We start from the raw sequence: 21,322 nt of genomic DNA, 5'->3' as shown, positions 1-21,322 counted from the left end.
TCTACCTTTTTACTGAATATCTTTATATTATGTACCTCTAGAATGATCTCTCTCTCTCGGAGAGAGAAAGAGGGTGCAAGTGAGCGAGGGGGAGAGAGGGAGAGATTGTCTCACCTGAAGCGGGGCTTGAGCTCATAAACTGTGAGATCATGACCTGGACCGAAGTCAGATGCCTAACAGGCCACCCAGGCGCCCTAGTATGATTTCTTAAATACAGCCCACGCACTGCAATTCCATACATCTATCTAGTGTGTTTCGATGGCCTCCGATACAATACAATTACAAAATTACAATACAATACAACTACAAAACTCATAATTCCATTTTTTATATTAGTGAGTTTTGTTGTATCTTCTCAATTCACAGTTTTGCTTCTGTCAAGGGATTGATTTAATTAAGAACTATTGGTCCCAAAATTCTTCACAAGTATTTCACTTTCTTCTTTAAAAAATTTTTTTTTAATGTTTTTTATTTTTGAAGGAGAGAGAGACAGAGTGTGAGTCGGGGAGGGGCAGAGAGGGGGGGACACAGAATCCGAAGCAGGCTCCAGGCTCTGAGCAGTCAGCACAGACCCGACGTGGGGCTCGAACTCACAAACGGCAAGATCATGACCTGAGCCAAAGTTGGATGCTCAACCGACTGAGCCCCCCAGGCGCCCCACAAGTATTTCACTTTCAATAGAAGTTTGTGTATTACATGAAAGAAACAGAGACTCTTATTTTTTACGTCAAAATACCAATTTGGAGATATTTTATTTACATTTTTCTAGTTATAACTAAATGGACAAAATTATACTATTAAATAGTACAAAGCATTACTACTTGGAGGATTTTACAGTTTTAAATATAACATTACAAGTTGTTATACAATTATAGCATAATTTTAACCATTTTGGGGGGAATCTTTGTTACACTGAAAGTTGTACATAAAGTGTCTAAATGAACAATTCTTGTATCTATTGTTAAAAAGGAGAACTGTATTAAAATAGCTTCATGCTCTCTTTTATCCTCTTTTGTTGTCTAGGGATTCCCATGATCCTCAATGTTTTGATTGTAGAAATCAGTGTGTTTGCGTTTTGGTTTCATAGCATCTTATATTTAAGGGAATCTTTATATGAAACAAAATTAACAACTTTGGTTTTAATATACTTGAAGATGTAAGATTTATATGTAGAAGAAAAAAACATATATTGCTTAACTTTTCCATATGTTATCATTTACGAGTGAAATAGAAACTGTGAAAATAGAAATTGTCAATGAATGCCTTCAAGACAAGCTGAAGATACAAAATCGTTTACCCTTAGATTCAGGATAAAACAATCTTAAAACTTCTGTGACATGATGTAGTTGACAGAGCATGGGTTTGGGGTCTGACAGACCTGTTTGCCCAGTCCAACTCTATTAGCTGTACATCTTTGAGCTCCTCACCCGAAAGATTATACAGGAGTTTTGTGGAGACTAAATGAGATAATGTAGGAATAATTGCTGGGATGAAGTTAGTACTCAGTAAATGTTCTCCCTGCTCCACATCCCAGCTCAAAGCAGGAAGTAACATTTTCTCAGTGCAGGAACATAAAGTGATCGCAACAGATTATAAGCAACTTCCTTTTCATCCAAAGATCTTACCAGTCTTTTTTGTAACATAAACCACAGACCTCAGGATCCCCGCCCCACCGTCTCCTCCTACTCACTTCATACATGATTGCCAACCACTATTCTCTTTTACTTTTGGAACAAGAGAATGGTTGTCTCGGAATAAAAACATTAAAAAACAAAAACTTACAATGGAGGGAAGCAATGGAACTAAAAAGGAATGTACATCATCACCGTCAGAGAAAGCTTATATAAGACATGAGTTGTGAATACATACTTCCTATATGAAAAGGCAGTGCCATCATGCAGTTTTATAAGGTAAGAGACCAAAGGAAACCCCACTGAGGCTAAACATTCAACATAGATTTCTTTTGCATCCATTTTATGCTTATAACTATGGAAGCCTTTGTAGAGGGTGCTAGTTTTTGAAGACAGAATCAGATATATAAGAAACTCAATGTAAAATTATTTTTTATGTTTATACCTAAGCTTATTTTCTTTCAAGTATCTATTCCACCAGGTAGTAATAATTATCAGTAAGTCTGGGATTTCCCCTGTTTCATGAGGAACACGCTGCATTCCATAGGTCCTTCCTAGGAGGTTCCAAGTACGGGATGGGAGTTGGGAAATGTATTTGTGCGAGACAATTGGCGTTAGGCCATCATAGGTATCCAGGCTGTGACCTACTGATACTACGTCCTGGTTCTAATGCACCTTTTAGTCATGGTCTACACATTTCATTTTTGGTCTGCATTATCCCACAAAATTTAGGTTTTCCCAGTTCTCTGTGCTTCATCTAAAATAAGGATTGGCTTTTTTTTTTCTATAAAAAGCCAGATAATAAGTACCTTAGGCTTTGCAGATCATGCAGTTTCTGACACAGCTACTCAACTCTGCCTTGTAGCATCAAAGCAGTCATAGACAATAGGTAAAAGAATGGGAATGCCTCTCTTCCAATAAAATTATTTATAAAAACATCCAGATCGAAATCATTCTCTCCTGCATTGGAAAACATTTTGGGGACTGTCTAAATCTTCCTGGGGCACAAGAGGGCTATGGAGCTGTTCAATACCCCACTTAGAAATGTTTTCTATTCTTACCATTCTTCAACATTGGACAAGAAATAACCCTGGGGTCTTACTGCTCTCCAGGGGAGTTTTTTTTTGTTTTTTGCTCTCAGAGTCCCTTCATAGCCTGTTTTTTAGGATCAGGTTTGCCTTCCTGTACCTCTTCTTCTATGAATGGTAGACCAAGTAGTTGTGCAATATAGCATTCCTGCATGGTGAGGTTATAGGGCTTCTGGCTCAGGCATGCTGCCAATGCCCCTGTCTCTAATCCACCCTGACTCTTCTTCTTTTTCCCCATTCTGCACAAATTTTATCAAGATTTGGGGTGGGGATAGAAAATGGATTCAGACTGAGCACATATTCTTTAAAATATATAGTTAATAATACGTGCTTTGTGCAGAATCATTCAAGGCTTAGACTTGCAAAATTCCAATAAATCCAAGCTTTTGCATCTCAAAGCTTTCTCTGTATGAACAGGGAGAATACAGAGGGTGCACAAATGTAAAAGGTGCTTATGTCCTTGCTCTTGTTGAGACCCCAAGTTTAGAGGAAATAGTTAAATAAATAAATAAATAAACTTCCCCTTAACTTAGTGGCTTAAAACAACAATGAATTAATATTTCTAGTGGTTTTGTTGGTTGACCAGGTGGCCCTTCTGCTGGTATTGACCTAGGATCAGTCATAAAGTTGCATTTAGCTGGTTGTTGGCTGGGGTCTGTGGACCATCTGGGACAGCTGACCATCTGGGACAGCTAGGTGTCTCTTTCTACATGGTCTTTCACTCCAGGCTTCTTCACAGAAGAAGCATAGCCTTGGAAGGGACATAACATTACTTCCACTATATTGTATCGGTCAATACAAGTGGCACAGTTACCCCAGATACTTCAGAAAACAGATTTCACCTGATTGGACACCAGGTTGTGAATGCTGTGCCCTGCATAAAAGTATCCTGCCAAAGGACAAGTAGATCTGAAATGCAGACTGGGATCCATTCAGCTCATGGATGCTCTGAAGTAGATTTGCATCTACTATGAGGAAGGGGTCATCCACTTGCCAACCCAGGTACCTGTGGACTCTTCCTGCCCGTGGATGAAATTTTCTAATTTACACAAAATACTGTTTAGGCTGCTAAGAGAGGTCCTGTTGGATATGATCTTACTGTGAATCAAATATATGCCGTATCTCAATGAATGCTAAAATCTTTATCACAGAAGTTAGCTAATCATTCCAAAGCTGTACAGAGTTTTCAATGGGGCTCAGGGGTGGGGGGGAGGTGGGGAGAAGGGGAAAGGGAAAGAATTTGGATGTTGTTCCTGGTTTACCTCCTCTCCCTTTTCACTCTCAGAAGTGAAGCCACATTACCAGACCTTGGGGGGATGTGTCCCCAAAGATTCTCCTTAATCCTTGAGAAGATGTTCCACACAGGGGATTCCTCTGTCCTCTACTCTTCTCCTTCTCTGTCATTTCTAAGCCCTTTAACCTCTTTCTATGTTATCTCCATTCCCATTCCCCTTTTCTCTTTTATTCACCATTCCAATTGAAATAAACAAACTTCCTTCCCTAGCAGTGATTTTTTTTTCTAGCAGTGATTTTTTTGTGTCAACCCCAAATGTCGTTACATATCAGGAACCCCTGTCCCTAAAACTTTGCAGAGGCACAAAGTGTGATGTGGTCTTAGAGTCTGCTGAAACTGTTGGGAATGGAGAACAGGTACATTCTGATTTTGTGACTAGATGTAGAGAAGGAGGTATGTTGATGAGATCCTATCTCGGGTAGCAAATTAGTTTTCTGTTAATAAATTAAAAATCAAAGACACTGAAAAAACATAATTTCCTTCAAAATTCCCCTTCTAATATGTATGAAAAATCAACATTTCTCTGTAATTACAATGATGCTATTTCTTTTGGTCTAATGCTTTAGACCTATTATGCTACAAGAACATCCCTAGCTTCTATGATATAAGTTATTTAACAGTTTATCATAACTTATTGGGCAACAAATGATATCATGTGCAGGTAGTGTCTCTCCATAGTTCTCTCTTCACAATATTGGAGTAAGGAGGGGGGCAAGGACCAAGGGAGGAGGGAAGTTTATTTTATGACAGTGCACTGGAATTAAGAAATATCAAGGTTATCTGGGCTGATTTAGGAGGTTCCATGGGAGGCTAGGGCCTTCAGCTGGGCTGGATGGGATTTGGAGAAGTGAAGTGAGACACACAGATTTTCAGAAGTGGGAATCTGAATGTGGTATCATCAGGAGAATGTGGTATCATCAGGAGAAGGTAAGAGATCTGACTTTTCCATAGTAAGGGCACATTCTACTTCCCTATTTCTAAAGTGTCAAGATTTTAATCAAAATAAGCACGCTTTACATAAAGTTTTGGTAACAAGGATTAATATTTTTACAAATAGGAAATGTTAAATCATTAATATATTTCCTATGATTTGTCTTTGTGATAAGATTCTTCTGTTATCATCATTGTTTAGGATCTTGGATGGCTGATACAAAGTAGTTTAATAGAGCCAGAAGAATATCATTGTAAATGTTTCAACAGATGAAGAGAGAGAACACTAAAGAATGTGATCATCACAGCATGGTTTGCAATAGCAAAATTAGAAAACAATCTTCATCATCCAATAAGTGACTGAATAAATACATTCATACAAAAAGAAACCATGTTGTAAAAGATGAATTTATTGACATGGAAAGATAAGTTAAGTAGAAAACTGTCTACCAAACAAGATCCCAATATGACCTAGTTTTTATTTTAAAAACATGTTTCTGTCTCCCCCTATATCTTCCATTCCACTCTCCCTAGTTTTTCAAAAAGTATCTGGAGAGATAAACAGAAGAAAAAAAAAAGGGTCTGGCAGTTAGCACTGATTCATCTACATGGGAGGAATTTGGGGATGTTTCCAACTGGCTCCTTTTAGTTTATCTGTATTTTCTCATTTTTCTAAAATAAATATGAATTGATTTATAATTTAAAAAGTCATTTTACAGAAAAGGATCAATTAGGAAAGAGTGAGTCAGGGACACCTGGAGTACATATCTAAGGTCAACATCATGCAGGACTATCACTATCTTTTCCCAGAAAAAATCCTTTGATGCCACTGTCAGAATTTGAGCTAGCTAGATTGAATATTAGCCTGACTCAGCATGGTATTTCTTTTTGCTCTTATGCTAATGCTTAAAAGCTTGAAACTCTGCACTCTGCCCAATCCATTTCATCAAATATTTATTGAGCACCTACTATGTGCCAAGCATTAAGGATACAAGATTAACAAGACATAGTTCTGTTGCAATTTAAGTCAATAAGCACACTCACAGAAATGTGTACCTCTTCGAAAGTCCCAGATGGTTGTTCTGTTGCTATTCTTGAGGCGGGGGGACCCTCATAGGTCATCTTCATACAAGATACTGTCTCAAAAAGTTCGTACTAAAAATAATCTCTTCATGTTTTTACTGTTTTAACTCTTATTTTAAACTCAATGCAGAATTATGCTGAACAGTTATAAAAAAAAAAACCCACATATTTGTGGCTCTTCACTATGATACCAACACTATTCTCCTTTTAAATCAATAGCCTTTCAATTCTTTTAGTAGAAATTATTTCAATCTGTTTAGTCTTTGAGCCAAAACTCTCAATTTGACTTTGAGATCCTGACTGGAGACTCCAGTTTCCACATAAGGCAAAATTGTTTTTAAAGGCTAAATCAGGCAGGCAATATGTTTCAAGCTCAAGTTGCTAAGCCCAGGGTAACCAACAATTAAACAATTAACAAACTAAAAACATTTAAAGTTGGACTTAGTGAATCTTAATACTACACTGTATATTATAACTAATTTTATGAATTAAAATTTCTCAGTTAAGTGATTCCCATTCTTTCATCTTTGTTTTCCATTAATTGTTATTCCTATATCCAGAGGATTTTTTTGCATGACAATTATCATGGAATTTACACGCATCAGTGTGTAAAGGCACTTGGTGATCACCTTGTACCATTTTGAGAAAGAGAAAATCTAAGCCCAGAAGTAAAGTAACTTGTACTTTATAAGTTGCTTTGTGTAGTGCCTTTTGAAAGGATGATAAATGATAACTGATAGGTATTGTTACTAGATGCTGTCCCTCAAATTCTTAGTCTATCATTCTTACTTGCCCTAGATTATTTCTCCATACTGTTTGGTTAAACCATTCTTTGGACTTGTACTCTGTGTAAGACATTAGGCATAATGGGTTTTTCATGGTATTTAATGGATCAATTTATTAATTTAACAAATATTTATTTGTAACCTACTAAGTGTTACATACCAGTCTTGGCATTAATTTAAATGTTGACAAAAATTATTAAACAATATTATTTTAAATCTATTTACATAAGAATTTTACAGCTAATTCTCCGTGTGTGTGTGTGTGTGTGTGTGTGTGTGTGTGTGGAGAGAGAGAGAAATGTTTCTCTTTCCTGTATGAATCATCTTAATTTTCTATTTTAGCTGCCATTACATGCCAAACATGTAGAATTACAACAACCTTGTTTCTGAGAAGCATGTCTACACTAAGTTTCCTGGGTTTTATTTTATAAAGAAATACTAATTTCTCCTTTATAAAACAAATTCTTTATTTCATAATCTTTAAATGGGATGGTACTTTCAAAAACCCTTCATCTCACTGGATTTAGGGCATTAAACGTTGCAGCATCATGCTTTCTTTTCTGGGCCTGCAGCATTTGAATTTTATTGTAAAGTAAAAAACTTTTATTAGTTTTAAGACTTTGCTTTCGGAATGAAATGCAATACTATGTGCAATGCTAGTAGATATGCCAGACCCAAACAACACGGCTTTCCTTGTTTAACTTATCTGTCTCCATTGTAAAGCTGGCAGTCAATTTTTAGGAACTCCTGATTTTTATATTTGTTCTGTTCTTTTTTTACCCCTCATGCAGTATTTTGGTCCCATTTGCTTGCTCTCTCTTTTTGTAGATCTGCTCTAGCTTCTCTCTACAGTTATTATTTGACTGTACTAGTCTTGCTGTCCATGAATCTCAGTCCTTGGATTCCAAATTGCTTTTCTATATCCATTTGCTCCGTTCTGCTCTTGTTGGTGAAAAAAGTTGCTCTTTGCCTGGTGGGACACCGAAACTCTCATAGTCTTTGGCTCCTCCCTCATTCAGAGATGGGTGGTGCAAGACAAGAGATACAGACTCCGTGGTTATACATTTAGGATTTCTCCCAAATTTCCCAAAGACTGAGACTTTAATCTCCATCTAGAAGCAAACAACAAAGAAAACGGCAGAACCTCAAAAAAAGCGGGGGGGGAGGTAGGGCGGATTTGGGTAGGTAGTATTTTCAGCTCTGGATCTAAAGACAAATATTATCAAGTTAATATGGTAATACACATAAACAGTTCCTGAATGTTTTGCGGGGGAGAGAGGGAAAGCTTAAAAACTGCTTGCAGGTACTGATATTAAAATATCACAAACACAGAAAGGTTCCTTGATGCTTGCAAAATAACTACAATATACAAGACAAAAAAACTAAAGTGTTAAATCAGATTCATAGCTGTGGTATAAAATAGTACCATGGATGCTAAGCCCAGTGTCAGACTAGCCACGTTCTAAAGTTACACCTACTGATAGTATACTAACCAGTATTTCTAAATTTTAATTTTAGGTCATATGTAACACTAATATGTCAATAAATAGAAACCATAAGTGTATGTGTCAAAATACAGGAGGAAGGCCAGAACTAAACTACACAAAAACCTGCCACCATGTAATTAAGCATGCCACTAAAACATTTTCGGCTATTTCTATTTCTATTCCTATGTACATTGAAGATAGAGCCAAATACTGGATGAGTTTATAAGAAGGTATAGAGGTCATTTTTTAAAGTTTTGTGTGTGTGTGTTTTTTTTAATATTTTTCCCTGATTGAGAGAGAGAGAGAGAGAGGCAGAGTGCGAACAGGCGAACAGGGGAGAGGCAGAGAGAGGGAGACACAGCATCTGAAGCAGGCTCCAGGCTCTGAGCTGTCAGCACAGAGCCCGATGCCGGGCTCGAACCCACAAACTGTGAGTTCATGACCTGAGCCGAAGTCTGAGGCCTAACCGACTGAGCCACCCAGGTGCCCCTAGGGGTCATTTTTGAGTCCTGGTTTTGGGTGTGTCAATGTTTGTCATAACAGAAGGCAGGCTGAAACAAAGTTGTAAATATCATAAAAGGGAAAAAAAAAACCGTCTAAAAAAAAAAGATGTCTTTAAAAACAACGGCAAAATCACCTATCTCCCTAGAGTCTGCATCGTCACCCTCCCAGTAGATGAGCTTTCAAGCAAACCTCCAGGAGAAGCAAAACCTTTCCAGGAAACCCGTGTCTTTGCAAACAAGGACAGCAGGTTTCTCTGTACTGTCGCTGCTCGCTCTCCCATCTGGGAATCGGTTTGCCTTTCTATAGCAGCCCAGGAAGGGGTGGTGCGCCCCAAGTTAGCAAGGCTCTGCCAAATACCAGAGGCTCTTCTTTGGAAGAGGGAGGCTCCTCCTTTGGACGGGAGGCGCCCCTACCAGAGCGCGCGCTTACAGAAACGGAAACCACTAGCTGCGCTGAAGTGAGTCAAGTGATGAAATCAAGACTAGTACATGGGAAGGAAGCTCACCCAATAGCTCACGAACCTAACTGGTGACAGAAGCTGCTGAACCTTGCTTGAGGAAACCATACGAGACAACAGTTGCAGCCGTCATGAGGTGGCTCTCGGGGGGCACTGGCCCCCCCACCCCCCGGTCTCCGGGCGGTGCACCCCTTCATTTGGCGAACCTTAGAGAAGGGAAGACGTGTGTGAGGGCAATCTAGACCCTCTGGTTCCCCAAGGACCCAGACCGTGTTCTGGTTACAAGGTGCCCACTGGCACCAGGTCGGCGCGGGACTCCTCAAATGTAGACGGGCGGAGGCACGCGCCCCTCTAGGAGAACCAGCCTCGCCGTCTGCGGAGAGGGAAGCCGCGCGGCGGCTGCGCTCCGCCCGGACGGCGCCCTCACCCTGCGCGCGCGGTGCTCGGTCCTCACCTGGAGCGCTCAGGTAGGGCTTGGGCGGGGCAGGAGGCTGGCGCGCAGGCGCGGGACGGGGGCCTCGCCCCTGCCGACGTCGCAGGCTGGAGCTCACCTGGGAGACTCCAAGAGGAAGCGGAGCCTCGGTTCGGCCTCTCCTGGCAACGCAGGAGGCCCAGCGGGAAGGCAGGAGGCGGCGGCGGCGGAGGAGGAGCTGGACTGAGCGGCAACAGTAGCGACAGCAACCGGAGGCGCCGCCGCCGCCGCCACCTGCACCTGGCGCCCGGCCCACGTCCAGCGCCCGCCCGGCCGCTGCTTCCCGCCGCCCTGCTGTGCCCACCCGCCAGGTAAGCGGGCGGGCCGGCGCTGGGGCCGGGGGAGGGGGCCGGGAGACCCTGGGCAGACGGACGCCGAGGTTCACGTGGTGGGGAGAGGGATACGGTCCCGGTGGCCGGTTGGGGGTGGTCTCGAGAGCGGTGTTTCAGTTGCCCCTCCGGAGGGGCCGAAAGGGGCGCCCGAGGCCGGGGCAGGTAGCGCTCCGGGGGTAGCCCTGTCGCCCCTGACAGTCTCTGTAGGGAGGCTCCAGAGGATCCGGACCGGGGCCCGAGTCCTGGTGGCCCGCAGCTTGACCCTGGGAGAGTCTCCCGGAGTGCGGGGTCGGAGGGGCCGGGCCAGGCGCGAGGTGGCCGCGTTTGCACGCGGGCTAACAGGTTGCTGGTCTCCTCTCGCCCCCGTGCCGGGTGGGGGGAGCAAACCCGCGACGGGAAAGGGCATGGCTTTGCCAGGCAATTTTCCCAGCCGGACCCCAGACAGTCCTAGGCTGGAAACCGCGGCCGCCCGAGCCATTTAAATGGTTTCCGAGTGGTTTGGAAAGCGCTCTGTGGTCGGGACGCGGACATCCCTCTGTCTCTGTCTGTTTCTCTCTCTCTGCACTTTTCCGGGTGCACTCCCTAAGCCAGAGCTGCGCCCACTTTCCGGTTTGATCGAGTAGAGCTATTTTCTTCGTGGCAGGAAGAAATCCAACTGCCACTCACCAACCGCACACCATCTCGTTAAAGGACCTGTTGACTTAACGACCTGCATATCGCGGCTCTGGTTTGCCTGTGGCATATGACTCAAAGGGTCAGAAAAACTTTGTTTCAGGATCCTGCCACGTCTGAACCTGGGTGTGCCAGGCCCAAATTCCTTTCCCTGCCTAATTAGGCTTTTCTAAAGCTTCAGAATTGAGGGTGAAACTGGTGCTTACCTTATAGCCTTTTGCTTCCTTCTCCCTCAAAACTCCTCAAAAACACTTCACTTCAAACTCTTCAAATAACTATTTTCTGTTTTTAGAACCCCATAGGTTAACAGCTTTTCTGATTTTTAGAATATGTTGTGAAGCCAACGTAACTTGTTATAAAAGTTATAATACATGTAATGAAGACACTTGCGTTCAAATACTGTTGTGGAAAAATAAGAAAGTTGCTGCGTTTTCATTTGAGAATTTCTGCTTGTGGGAGAATGTGTTGCTTCATTTACTGTGTACGTTTTCTTTGAGTCTGTGGTTAAAACACATGAGGTTAAAGTCATACCCTACAATTAGAATTCTTTAAACTTAACTTTTACTTTTAATATCTGAAGTCTAGCATATGCACTAAACATTCTGAACAGTTTATTTGTACCAAGCATCTTTCTTTTTATATCGCTTTAACTAGTATTTTTACATAGAAGTGTCTCATAATAAATGGCGATTCCATTGCCTGCATTTTACTTCTACCTTCACTGAGGTTTAAAAATGTATTTCAAACTGCACACTTAACAAAATGCCTTAACAACTCATAGAGGTGCAATTAAAGATACATGACAACCACACAAACAGGACGTGATTATTAATGATATTTTCAACCAGTGCCTTCTGCTTATGTCAAAAGAGCCTGGCCTGCCCTCTTAATCTCATCTCCATACAGAGAAATACCTATGCTAAATATTCTTTACAAATTAGGTGTAGGTGTTGTTCCCTGAGTTTAGAGTATTAATTTAAACCTCATCGATTATTGAGCCAGATGTTTCTAGACTACCTTTACTCTTAAGGGAGAAATGTGACATGTTTGCATTAGAGTAACAGTGTGCCTCAGTTAAATTATCTGTAAAATAGAAAAAATATATACTTCCCTAGATTAAGGTAATGAGGCCTTAAATCAGGAATCTCCTCTACCCCTACCAATGTCAGGATCCTCTTCTCAGTTTGGATAGTCAATCCATCCAGTTCGTGATAAACCAAGGCTGAGGGAGAGATTCTAATTTCAGTTCACCCAGCAAGTTAGTGGCATTATTATTATTCCAAAGACTTGACTCAAGAATCATATTATCTTTGCTTTTCACCACCCTCACTCTCACTTATCATAAGATGTTTATCTTTTTGTCTTTTGTATAATTTGTAAGGCCTTTGTAAGTACAGAATACTCCATTGTTCTTTGTCCAGCTCTGATTTACCCTAATTTCTACTTGTCCAGAGGATGCCGGACTCCAGGGAGAGTGAGTGAGGATGTCACTCTTCTTCTCACATGTTTATTGAAGATGCCATGTGGATTGAGATTTTTAATCCTTTCTTGGTTTTTCAGAGCCACAGTTAATTTTTTGAGTCAACATGGACAACACAATTTAGTCTTCTGATCTTTTATTGTATTGGCTTAAAATATATTTTATAAGGCAGTAACCCAGGGCCATCCCTCCATTGGCAACACTCTAGAGTTTTGGCTGGCAAGCATACTTCTTCAACATTAGTATTTTTAAAACTTCTTTTTGGATTGCAATCCTCAATAAGAAATGAATTCTATGCCTCAATGCAGTATACTCTCTGTGTATATATATGAAACAAGGCTCACAAAACAATATTTAGGCTCATAACGTGGATTTTCTCTATTATCTTATTTTTAAAATACTGATCTCAACACACTGGTTGACTTTTAGGACCAGAGTTGGGCTAGAACCTATAATGCAAATAGCAGTATCCTATTGAATTTGTACTTTCAAGGCTGATTTTTCTATCAGCATACTATGTCATATACACACACATACTTGAAAGAAAGAAAAACAAACTGTATATTTTAAAAATGTAGAATTATACCATCATTCTTCATTAAACTTTTATTGAAGGGCTTTAGACTCTAGGATCTGGTGCTAGACTAAATTTCTCAAACAAAAGGAACTGCATGAAACCTCACTGTACATTATTGTATTTTAAATGGATCCTCAGCATAGTGTATGCAGTATGTTTAGGGACAGGGAAAACTGGAAGGGTTTTTCTGAAGAATTTTTGATGGTAGCAATTATCAAGTGAAAGTTTGAAAGTGAAAAATAATTTGGGGTGCCTGGCTTAAAGCCTCTGACTTTGGCTCAGGTCATGATTTCACAGTTTGTGGGTTCAGGCCCCGCGTTAGGGTCTGTGCTGACAGCTCAGAGCCTGGAGCCTGTTTTGGATTCTGTCACTCTGTCTCTCTCTCTCTCTGTCTCTCTCTCTCTCTGCCCCTCCCCCGCTCAGGCTCTGGCTCTCTCTGTCTCTCAAAAATAAATAAACGTTAAAAAAAAACAACAACATAATAATTCTGCCCACCTCTATTCCAAATTCTAAATTTTATGGCTATGTTAATAGTGCTAGACAGAGGCTTAAAAAACTATTAGAGTAAACATAAGCCAGTTTATTATTGGTTTGTAGTCTGTTAAGATTTTGTATATATTTTTCTTTTACTGTGAAACAGGAGACAAATTCTAGGAATCAGACCCCTATGCCCTAAAAAGATTAGATTGGGAGATTGAGAGATTAGATTAGGTCTCTAAGGATCTGTAGGGATGTAGGCTTGGAAACTCTCATGGGATGATTAAGCCTTCCATAGAAAAATTTAATTTTAATTCCTGGTAGAAGGAATTTTTCTCTAAAAGAAAATTAGTATATTTAATATTTTGGAAATGATCAACCCCCAAATCGTCTTCAGAACATAGTCAGTTTTTTGGTTCGTAAAGTGTAGAAATGCATTTGTTATGACAAATCTTTTATGGTTAGAAAATCTGATTGAGAAGGACATATTTCCAATCACCTAATTATGCATCTAGTTAATACCAGAATAATTCTTTTATATAATTTGAGTAATTTGAACAAAATTAATGTACTGTTAATAGCAACATTGAATTCAAATCAATGCCAACAATGGCAAGAGACCAAAATGCATTAACTTATGTGGTAAAGCAAAGACAAATAGGACTCTCAATTCGAGGTCATTAGTGTCTATTGACAGATGAGGTCTCCTTGAGTCATTCTCTGAGTTGGGTTCATAGTTTTGGCACCAAATAGAGAATATTTCCCTGAGTGTACATTTTCCTTGTAATTGTTTTAGTTTCAAACTGTCCCAACTAATTTGTTCATTTATCCCATTGCTTCCTAGACATCTTTAAGATATCATAATTATCTGAGATCATACCTGAGTAAACCAGAACCTTCATTCCATCAAAAACAAAAACAGCCTGTTTTACTTCCTATGTTTTGTTTACAGGTGTTAGTACATCTATCATTTCTTATCCACAATTCCAAAGCCAACCCAAACCAAAGAAAAACAACAACAACAAAAAAAACCCCTGGAAAACCAAAATGTTTTTGATAACTTTTTTGTCAGCAACACTTGAACTCAATTTGCTACAAAACCTAAATTTATTGTCAGGGAGCTCTTTATCATCTATTCCATTTGGTGGAATGTGTTTAATTACATGGTACTGTTCCAGGCCCTGTTGGGGGTACAATGTTATATTGGGTGTGTAAACCATATCTCCTTTCTAACATCCAAAATGTTCTGAATTTTAAAACATATTTGGCTCCAGGTATTTTGGAGAATGGGTTATGGATCTGTTCCACTATCCAGGTGTCATGTCAGAAATCCAGAGGTCATTTTTTAACTCTCTTTTCTTAACCTCCACAACTATCATATCACTGAATCTGTTAACTTTTTTTGCCCTTCTTCCTCTGCCCCTCCCCCACAAATTCTACTTCTGCTCCAGTTCAGGGTCTCATCAACTCTTAAATGGGGTACCATAGCTACCTGCTACCTAATATCTCAGCAGATGGTGTTGTGCTCAAATCCATCCTCAGCAGAACCCCTCCACTAATGATCTGTAAAAATGTAAACCTGGATGTCTCTCTCCTCTGCTTAAACCTATTAATAACTTCACATAACTCAGGATAGAACCCATGGTCCTTAAAATGGTCTCACAGAATCTGACCCGTGCTTACCTATGGATTTCTACTCCATAAATCAAATTTTATGTTCCAACAACAGATTTCAATGCTTTTTCTTATGTACTTTTTTTTTAATCCCCCATTGATGTTACCTCTATACCTCTTTTTAGCTCTTAAGACTCATTTGAGGCCTCACCTCACTTAGGAAACTGTATCCCCCCCCCCCCCCTTTACATACATCTGGGCTAGGAGTGATGTCTTATGCATACTCCTATCATGCACTTTACATATGTGATTTAATATAGTCTGCTTTTGTGCCTGTGTACACATACACACCCATTTAGATATTTGCAAAGCGTGTAATATTTTTCTTTCCTCTAAGTCTATTGTGGAGTAAAAATATTGGAGTAAAAGTGGCACAGGGAGGGGAGAGGCATTGGGCAGGCAGTATATTTGCTTTCCTATTGGGCAGCGACCACAGAAATTGAGGATTTAGGAAACTTGTTTCACTGTGCTTAATTAGTCTATTTAATTTAGATTGCTGTTATTTCCATGTTCTTCCTTTGAATTCCATATTATTGTGGCTTTTGGTTTTGTTCCAAGATCTGGGTTTTACCATTTACAAGTGAAAAGTTAACTTTGTGATTGAAATGTCTTATAGTTTTACTTTATAAATGTTGTACAACTGAGGATATTGCTATTGGTGAGGAATTACCGGAGGGGCAACTTTTACTTAAATAATGTAATTTAATCAGACTAGACCCCCCCCCCCCCAAAAAAAAAGTCATTCTGTCAGTTTTACCTCTTAAATAAATATTTTTCTAATCCATCTACTTTTCTCCACTCTTGTCGCTATCAACATCTCTTGCCTGGATTTTTACAAATGGCCTCCCTATTGATTACCTGAATTCCTTCTGGTTAGTTCCCTACGCTGCTCCCAGAGGAATCTTTCCAAAACATTCAAAACTGCTTAAAGCCCTTCGTTGCCTTAGGATTAGACGAACTCCTTCACTCAGCCTAAAGGCCTGGCACGATTGAGAGTCTGCTTACTGCACACCTGTGTCATGTTACTCTGTTGCAGCTCTACTGGCCCTTTTTATGACCATGCGCTCCTCCTGCCTCTGGTCTTTGCAAGTGTCATCATCCCTGCCTGGAACTCTCTTCCCTCCTCTTTTGGCCCATCTAGCTAAAAACTCATCCTTCAGATTCCAGTTTGAGCTCCCCTTTTCCAGGATTAACTAGAATTTTTCACCAGTCTTCGCCTCCCCCTGACCTCCTGCTTCCGCCTATGGATTTAAATTGAAGACTGTAGCCTCAAGAAACAAATTCCCACTTAGTACCTGGGAGTATTAACTTTAAAAAAGTTAAAGTTTCCTGACAAAGGGAGCAGACTTTAATATGTGGCTCATATATTTAAAATTAGATTTCAGTTATTAATGCCTTTACATTTTTATCAAGTAACAGAAGATAATATTTGTTGTCTTAATAAGTATTACCCCTTCTTTACTATTTTACTATTAAGCAGTTATGTGCCAGGCATATTTTAAACAATTTCATGAATTAAACATTTAATCTTCAAAGCCACTCAATGAGGTGCATGGTATTTTTCTCCCTATTTTAGAGACAGGAAAATAAAGTAATTTGCCTCTGTCTACGAGGCAGTAAAATGTCGGAGCCAATATTCCAATCCAAGCTGTCTGATTCCAAGTCCTGTACTTCTATCCTACTTAAATGTAAATAAAACTAAAAAGAATTATTAAAAGCCTTACAACAGCGATAGCAACAAAAATCCAGTCAACTCTCATTTCCCCCAGTGCTGCTGCGTCTAGGAATGCTTTAACCTCTTTTAGGTGTTGCTTCCTATTTGCCTTTTGCAATAATGTGCTTATACTACTATTCCTCAATTTATCAATGTTTGACATTATCAACTGACTTCCCATTAAAGTAGATAAATATTTAGCTCGTGCGCACACATGCCTCTTGCTCTCCCTCCATCTCTGAATATAATTCTCACATTTTTTGTTTGCATTTTGGTATTTACTTATGATTATTGTGTACATATTGTTTACTGCTGATCCAAGCAAGTGTATTATGAGTATGAGTAAAAATTTTTGAACCATAGAATTAATAATTCATTTTAGAAAAAAAAATTGCTTAGTTTTTTGAGCATCAATTTCTGTTTCTATATACTCCAATATCTTCTCAGTATGATTCCTCCACATAATCAAACGTATCAGATTTATTGGTCTCTTCTGGAGTTCTCTGTTCTCTTGTTCCAATTTGGCCTATTGCTTTCTAAGCCTGTTTCATGGCAGTTGTTTGGGATTTTTCTTTGCTGACATTTTTGAAGGAGTCCCTATTTTTTAGATACGATGATTTTGGTGTTTACTTTCTCATGGAGATGGAACACATCCCCCAGTAGCTTCTTGAGAAATGATGAATGGAATTAATAAATTTGAGATGTTACCTGTCCGAAAATTTTTATTCTACTCTCAATTTTTTCCCTGCTTATTTTTTTAGTAGTTACTCTATCCACATGGTCCAAAATTAAAAAAAAACTAAGGACGTATATATGATAAGTCTTCTTTTAACTGTTGCCCTCTAATACCTGGTTTTCCTATGAGCAAACAATGCTCCTTTTACATATATATATTATATATGTATAATATATACATGTGTGTGTCTATGTGTGTGTGTATATGTATATATAATAAAGTATATGTTATATATATAAATTGCATACATAAAAATGCAAATGAATCTCATTTTTCACTTAACTTATTGTGGAGATAACCTCATATCAGCATATAAAGTAGCTTCTTTGTTTTTAATCTGGCATAATATTCCATCATATGACTGTATCATAATTTATTTATTGTAATTTATTTCCCTATCGGTAGAGTTATCGGTTGTTTTAGTGTCTTGATGTTAAAATGATGCTTTAATGTGCAGACTTACAGGTTATCATTCTACTTGCATATTAGCATATCTGTGGTAGCATTTCTAGAAGTTATCCTCATACCTGCTTGATAATTTGTTGGAGGCGAGTAGTGTGAGACCATGCAAGTTTGATAATTCTGAGTCAGATGGATAGGGTAAAGGGCAGAAGAATACCTGGTAGTAAATACCTCATGGCAGAGTGGACCCTTGTGAGGGGCAATTCATAGTACAGAGAGGGCTTCTAATGCAAATTATTGTTTGTGTTGTTTTATTTGAGCTTTCAGATATGACCCATCTTTTTGAACTGGTTAAGACTTGTTGCTGTTATTACCTCAGTCTCCTTATATCCTTTACCTTCTGTCATTAGTCTTTTAGCATTCATAGCCCCTTGCCCTGTTATTTTAACTCCAGCTCTTCCACTGCAGATAATCCAGAACAGAGAGCACTCATTAGCTGGTCTTTTTTCAATAAGTCAAGAACCCATCCTTACACAATTCACAATTTAACAACCTTTCCAGCCTCCACATTGATTCATTTGCTGAATTTAGCCAACTCTACCTCCTGGATCTCTTCCCAAGCCTCCACACCCCTTCTCAATTTCTTACCTGGATTAATTTTAATAGTCTGCTAATCACCTTCAGTCTCCTCTCTGGTTCACCACCCTCACCACCAAATCCATATTAAAAACAGTTTCAAGAATAATCATTTTATTTTATTTTATTTTATTTTATTTTATTTTATTTTATTTTATTTTGTTTTGTTTTGTTTTATTTTATTTTATTTTATCTTATTTTTTTAATGTTTGTTTACTTTTTAAAAAAATATTTATTTTTGAGAGAGATAGAGACAGAGCACAAACAGGGGAGGAGCAGAGAGAGAGGGAGACACAGAATCTGAAGCAGGCTCTAGGCTCTGAGCTGTCAGCACAGAGCCTGACCGTGGGACCCAAACCCACGAGCTGTGAGATCATGACCTGAGCCGAAGTCAGGTGCCCAACCACCTGAGCCACCCAGGCACCCCTAATGTTTATTTACTTTTGAGAGAGAGAAAGAGTGTGTGTACAGTGCCAGTCAGGGGCAGAGAGAGATAGAGACAGAGGATCCAGGCTCTGTGCTGACAGGAGAAAGCCCAATATGGGGCTTGAACTCACGAACTGTGAGATCATGACCTGAGCTAAAGCTGGACTTAACTGATTGAGCCACCCAGGGCCCCAAGAATTAAATTAAATTAAATTAAATTAAATTAAATTAAATTAAATTTAATTTAATTTAATTTCAGTTGTAATTAGGTCATCACCCTGCTTAATACCTCTTAGGGCTTCTCCCCTTTGCCAGAAGAACTAAGTACAAACCCCACAGAGTTAGGTACCCCTTCCTTCCCTATATGGAGCTGGGCATTCAGTATTCTCATAGACCTCACTGTGTGGTAATTGTCTATGTATGAGGAAAATTTTCCTATTTGAAGTTGGCTTTTGAAAGGAGAATAAAAGTTTAGTCTGACACTCGTTTATTTCCAACTGAAACATGTATTAATAAGATCTTTTCATACTCTAACCATGAGGAGTGGGGAATGCAGGAATTTCAGATGGTGACTAGATAAGTGGAGGGATATTGCATGTTTCAAAATAGGTGCAAAAATAGCCTAATCGTAAAGGCAGACATTGCTTTTATGCCTTACTTTTTTTAAATGATGTTATGGATTTGTGAAGAACTGTTTTGTTCTTTTACATCTGGGAATGTGGATGCTAATGGAGAAGAGGTAAGCACAGGGAAATAAAGAAATGTTGAGATTGAAGCCATTTTGAATTTCTAGGGATTGGCACAGTACCTTGGGCCAAATTCTATCCACCACCTGTTTTTGTAAACAAAATTTTATTGGAACTAGCTATGTCCATTCATTTGTGTATTGTGTATGACTGGTTTTGCACCACAAAAATAGAGTAGTTGCAATAGAGACCATATGGCTCACAAAGCAAAACATATTTATTATTTGGCCCTTTATGGAAAGTTTGCTGACACTTTTTCTAGAGAAGAATGGAAGCTGAGAGGTAGAGGATGAGTATGTACCCAGTGAGTTATAGCTAAGCCTGTAGAAAGGTGAATGCAAAGTGATAGCAATTGAGCAATTGCTCACTTGCTCCCCTATTCACCTATCCCTTAAATTCTGGGGCCTCAAAAGGGAGAATGAGTAGAAATTGTCTACTACTCATGAGGTTTGGGATTCTTTCATAAAAGGAATGTTCACTGGACTTAATTGTTTGCAACCTGAGTGCCCATCCTCCAATTATATTCCATGTCAAGGCCCAGTACACTCTCCCTTTTACTAAGATATTGAGAAAAACATTAGTGAGAGAAGTCCCTGCATTAGTGAAAAAAAAAAAAAATCTGTGGTTGCTCTCCTTTGTAGGCCATTAAGATTGGCTCCTTGGTTTCAATGGAGATGATGGGATTCCATAGTAGCAGAAGACAAGTGGCAGCATTTAACCACCAAGGACAAAGTAGGTATCTACCATAATGGAAATCTGGGACATAGATATAATCAGAAGGCATTGTTTTGCAAATGTGATGAATGAAATAGATGGGCAGTACTACAGTATCACTTGTTGTATATACCAGAAAAAACTCTAGGCTTGGTGGCAAAAAGCATTGGCTTTAGTTGCCACAGTTGAGCATCATTACTTCTCACTCAGTTTCCAAACCCAAGTCAATTTACAGGCCCAGAGCCCTTTGATTGAAGTTGAGGCCAGTCTTGAAGGCTACACCATTGCTTCAAGCATACACCACAAATTTTCCTCAAAAGCCTTCCCCAAAGGGACCTATAGCCATTTATTAGAGAGGCTATGCTTTGGGGAAAAGAAAATACACTCAGACCTTTTGTACCAATTCCTATGGAGCCAAAATACCACTTGTGGCCCTCTAGTCATCGTGTGGAGTTATAGCATTTAGGTAATAGGTGGAGTCTTAGCCAAAGTCTGACTCACAGGAGGGCCCAGCTGGTCAGCAGACCTACCCTGTGCTTATTTCCCCATTTTCTTAATATATAATTGGAGTAGACATCCTGGATAACTGGCAAAATCCTTATATTGGTTCTCTAAGTGTCATGGGTTGAGGACCGTTGTGATAAGAGAAGCTAAGAAGCTAAGAGAAGCTTATCACCGTTGTGATAAGAGAAGTGGAAGACCTTAAAACTTGCCCTCCTTCTAAGATGGTAAATCAGAAAGAATACTGTATCGAAGGGAATTGTTGAGCTCAGTGCCACCATCAAAGATTTGAAATAAGACTTGAGTTATCTATCACATCTCATTTAACTCACTTATTTGTCCTGTGCCCAAGTTGGATGGATCTTAAAGAATGAATGGACTATTGTAAACTTAATCATTGGATGATTCCAAATGTGCTTGCTGAAACAGAATGTGGTGTCTTTACTTGATATAATCAACACTACCTCTGGCATTTGGTATGTAGCTATCGACTTGGTTAACTGC

General features: G+C 39.4%; 1 protein-coding gene across 4 annotated transcripts in view; it reads left to right on the top strand.

Annotated features, from left to right (window-relative positions):
- Positions 1-9,906: 9,906 nt before the first annotated feature.
- The window catches only part of GALNT3 (polypeptide N-acetylgalactosaminyltransferase 3), a 44,247-nt gene continuing 32,831 nt past the window's right edge, over positions 9,907-21,322 (top strand). Inside the window, exons 1-2 of one of the 4 annotated variants that reach the window (XM_023259417.2) lie at positions 9,907-10,042; positions 20,245-20,335. The gene's annotated coding sequence lies outside the window, so the exon portion shown is untranslated. Of the gene's footprint in view, positions 10,043-11,195; positions 11,217-20,244; positions 20,336-21,322 lie in introns of those variants that run through there. The other 3 variants (XM_023259416.2, XM_023259418.2, XM_023259419.2) reach the window with 3 other exon arrangements.

This window comes from Felis catus, chromosome C1 (assembly GCF_018350175.1).
Source record: "Felis catus isolate Fca126 chromosome C1, F.catus_Fca126_mat1.0, whole genome shotgun sequence".
Lineage (NCBI taxonomy): Eukaryota > Metazoa > Chordata > Mammalia > Carnivora > Felidae > Felis > Felis catus.
Note: the sequence above shows the minus strand (reverse complement) of the source record. Positions and strands in the feature narration are given on the sequence as shown.